General features: G+C 43.2%; 1 pseudogene; it reads left to right on the top strand.

The window, feature by feature from the left end:
- Positions 1-493: 493 nt before the first annotated feature.
- On the top strand, positions 494-822 carry LOC108309326 (annotated as a pseudogene).
- The last annotated feature ends 3,724 nt before the right edge of the window (positions 823-4,546 follow it).

Raw genomic sequence — 4,546 nt, forward strand, 5'->3', positions numbered from 1 at the left:
AAACTTAAGAAAAAAGAGAGCGACAGAAGTAATGACAAGAAAATGCCAACAAAATGTTGGAAGTTGGAAAGTGACAAGGAGTTAATTGACTTGCAGAATACAGAAAATAAAATACGAGGTTACATGGGTAAAGCCAACCCAAAAGAAAGTTGCAGAACTCCAAAAAGATCCAGGAATTGGAGGCTCCAGGTAGGATTGGAAAGAGGAGGATGGTTGAATGACTTTATAACAAATAGTTAGCTACTTATGTCCACTCCCTCACACTGTGAAGCCTCCTCTACCCCAAGATAAAACAAAACCAAACAAAAAACAAGGTTTACTGTGTGAAATGGTTGAAACAGTCAAGCTCTGAGGGACACAGATCCACTGGAAGGTGGGGGGAGATTAAATGAACATCTTCATACTAAATAGTGAAACCCTAAACCATCTTCTACTTGGCACACAGCACTGATGACCAGGTTCATAAAGCTGCAGGAGCTGGTCGAGGTTGAAAATGGCAGCAGCTGCTATGTTGGGGGTTTCTCCCCTGCAGGGTTGGTCCCACCCTCAGCTGGGGCAGCCTATATAGAGTGGTGCCCATGGCGAGGAGGGCTCAGCTAGCATGTGGAAGGCCTTCACCTACTTTGTCACACTCCCCAGGGTGGCAGTCAGCGTGCTGAATGTGTTTCTGAAGTCACACTACGAAAAACACGAGAGACCCAGTGCATCCCTATCCCATCTCCGCATCAGGTCCCAGCCCTTTCTCTGGGGAGATGGTAGCCACACTCTATTGCATAAAACCCTGATGTGAATCCACTTCCAACTGGCTACGAAGATGAATAAAGAGAATCTGGACCACTACAGGGGCACTGGGGACCACAGTACTGCTTTGGCCCATTAGTCTGCACACAGATCAGAAAAAGGATATGGGACCTTGAACTCACCTTCTTTACTTGTATCAAATGATGGTTGATATACTGATGATCTTCCATCCCTTCGCTTATGGCAGGAGATGCCTTAAATAACTTAAAAAACAAAAAACAAAAAACTGCAGGAGCCAGGTTGGGGGATTCTAGGGAAGCTGCCAGACCAATAAAAACAATCAGAATTTAAGGGAGGCTCTCTGATCAAGTAATCCGGTCTCCATGTGGCAATCCTTCAGTAAATTCACCACATGAGAGCCACACCTGTGTACAAAGAGCCTCCAAAAAGCATTTCAGTGATTTTCTGTTAAATATAATTAGTCAAGGACATCTGCGGAAAATCTTGAAAGACAGAAAAAAATCAATAAGATGAAGAAAACATGAACAAAAAGTAAGAAAACTAAAATAAATCCTTAAAAATAAATAGGATAAAGGAATCTAAAGGAAACAGATCATCAAGAAATAGAAGAAAGTGAAAAATAAGTGAAGTTTGTAGAAACTTGAGATTAAAATATTACATCCATGAAACAAGAACAGAAGGCTACAAAAAGAGAGTGTTTAGAGACCAGAACAAGTGCTTAACCACACAATAGCTGAAATTAAAAAATTCAATAGAGGCCATGCATGGTGGCCCACACCTGAGCACTTTGGGAAGCCAAGGCAGGCAGATTCCTTAAGGTCAGAAGCTCAAGACCAGCCTGGCCAACATGGTGAAACCCCATCTCTACTAAACACACAAAAATTAGCCAGGCGTGTTGGCACAGAGCTGTAATCCCAGCTACTGAAGCCCAAGAATCACTTGAACCTGGGAGGTGGAGGTTGCAGTGAGCCCAGATGGCACCACTGCACTCCAGCCTGAGTGGCAGAGTGAGACTGCATCTCAAAAAAAGAAAAAAAAAAATACAATTGTTGAAATTGAAAATTCAATAGAATGGTTAAAAATATCACCCAGAAAGTCAAACAAAACGACAGAGAGATAGAAAATAAAAGAGAAAAGACAAGGGAATCAGAGAACTGGTCTGAGTAACAGAAGTGCCAGGAAGAGAGACCAGTGACAACAGAAGTGGAGTCATTAAAAAAAAATTAACGTAACAACATGTTTTAAAAATAAGAGACATATGTTTCCAGATTAAAGGAGCTCAATGAATGCAAAACACACAAATGATAAAGGAAAAAATCTATTCACACCAAAGCAAAGCCTGATGAAAATTTGTAACAACTGTAATGAAGATTTTAAAAGGTTTTGGGAAAAGACATTGGACACACCCACATCAACACTGTAAGCCAGGATACAACGCATAAATGTTTAAGATTCTGAGGGAAGAGGATTTCCAATGGGTGAATAGAATTCTATGCACAGTTAAACCATCAGTCAGAAGTGAGGGTATAATAAAGACATTTTTACATAAGCACAGTGTTAAAAGATTTACCTTTGTCTTATCTATTTCTGTATAACGAGTCACGCCAAATTTTGGTGGTTTAAGAAATGGATATTTATTATCTATTTTCCATGAGAAAGACATTTGAGACTGGTTTAGCTGGCAGTAGCTTCACTGGGTGGTTTGGTTTTGGATTTGCCATTAGGGAGTGCATTAGTCTGTTTTCACATTGCTGATAAAGACATACCTGAGACTGGGTGATTTATAAAGAAAAAGAGGTTTAATGGCTTCACAGTTCCTGGTGGCTGGGGAGGCCTCACAATCATGGTGGAAGGCAAAAGGCACGTCTTACACTGCAGCAGGCAAGAGAGAATGAAAGCCAAGCGAAAGGGGAAACCCCTTATAAAACAATCAGATCTGGTGAGACTTATTCACTACCACAAGAACAGTATGGGGAAAACCTCCCCCACGATTCAGTTATCTCCCATAGGGTCCCTCCAACAACACGTGGGAATTATGGGAGCTACAATTCAAGATGAGGTTTGGATGGGGACACAGCCATCTGAGTCTTGACAGAGGCTAAAGAATCCACCTCCAAGCTTATTCCTGCGGTTGTTGGGTGGAGGCTCCACCTTCCCATCCTACAGGACTGCTCAAGATGGGGCTCACGACCTTTCCTCGAAAGGAGAGGGGGAAGAAAGGAGAGGGGAGGTGAGAGGAAGGGAAGTGGGGGAGGAGAGATCCTCCAAGATAAAAGGTACAGTGCTTTTTATATCCTAATCTCTGAAGTGACACACCATCATCCACCATATTCATTGATCATACAGATCCTGGTACAATGTGGGAGGGGCCGTACAGGGTGTGAATACCAGGAGATGGGGTTTATTAGGGCTCATCTTGGAGGCTGGCTACCACATACCCTTTCTCAAGAAATTCCTGGAGGTGATGCTCCACCAAAACAAAGAAGAAAGCCAAACAGAGAAAGAGAAAGCAAACAGAAGACAAACGCTGGGAAGCAAGAAAGAAATCCTCAGGGTAGGTCAGGTGCAGTGTCTCACACCTGTAATCCCAGCGGTTTGGGAGGCTGAGGTGGGTGGATCACCTGAGGTCGGGAGTTCGAGACCACCCTGGCCAATATGATGAAACCCCATCTCTACTAAAAATACAAAAAATTAGCCGGGCGTGGTGGTGCATGCCTGTAATCCCAGCTACTTGGGAGGCTGAGGCAGGAGAATCGCTTGAACCTGGGAGGCAGAGGTTGCAGTGAAATGAGATCACATCATTGCACTCCAGCCTGGGCAACAAGAACAAAACTCCATCAAGAAAAAGAAGAAAAGAAAGAAAGAAAAAGAAAGGAAGGAAGGAAAGAAGGAAGGAAGGAAGGAAAGAAAGAAAGAAATCCTAAGGGTAATGGTGAAGAGAAATTCCGAGATGAGAGCTGCTGTGCAGCAGACTTCAAGAACGATTGGTTTAGATTGAGCAAAGGATAACGCTCTCCAGGAAGAATGCTTCCAAGCCATAAATGAAATCAACATGTTGAATAAAGTTAGAGAGATTTTTGACTCTGCAGAATTTAGGAATGAATCATTAATAGCTACACTAAAAAGCAAGTAAAAAAACTTGCGGGGGCTGGCCATGGTGGCTCACACCTATAATCCCAGCATTTTGGGAGGCTGAGGTGGGCGGATCATTTGAGGTCAAGAGTTAGAGACCAGCCTGGCCAACATGGTGAAACCTGTCTCTACTGAAAATACAAAAATTAGTTGGGCATGGTGGTGCATGCTTGTAATCCCAGCTACTCGCGAGGCTAAGGCAGGAGAATCACTTGAACCCAGGAGACAGAGGTTACAGTGACCCGAGATCATGCCACTGCACTCCAGCTTGGTTGATAGAGTGAGACTCTGTTTCAAAAAAAAAATTTTTTTTTAACAAAGAGGTAATCATTAACTTCAGGGAAAGCAAAAGAGTCTACAACAAGAAAAAAAGAGGCCAGCAAAGCATAGTGCTTGGGTCAGCTGTAAATAATGTTTACGTTGTTATAGTAACGCAAACACTGACCACTGACCTGACAAAAATGATGCTAACTGATGCGGTGTGGTTGTGCCCCCGCACCCCAAATCTCATCTTGAATTAGAATCCCCATAATCCCCACATATGGTTGGAGGAACCTGGTGGGAAGTCACTGAGTCACGGGGGCAGTTTCCCCTGTGTTATTCTCGGGGACAGTGAGTGAGTTCTCATGAGATCTGATGGTTTTATCAGCGT

This window comes from Cebus imitator, unplaced genomic scaffold, assembly GCF_001604975.1.
Source record: "Cebus imitator isolate Cc_AM_T3 unplaced genomic scaffold, Cebus_imitator-1.0 Scaffold93, whole genome shotgun sequence".
NCBI lineage: Eukaryota > Metazoa > Chordata > Mammalia > Primates > Cebidae > Cebus > Cebus imitator.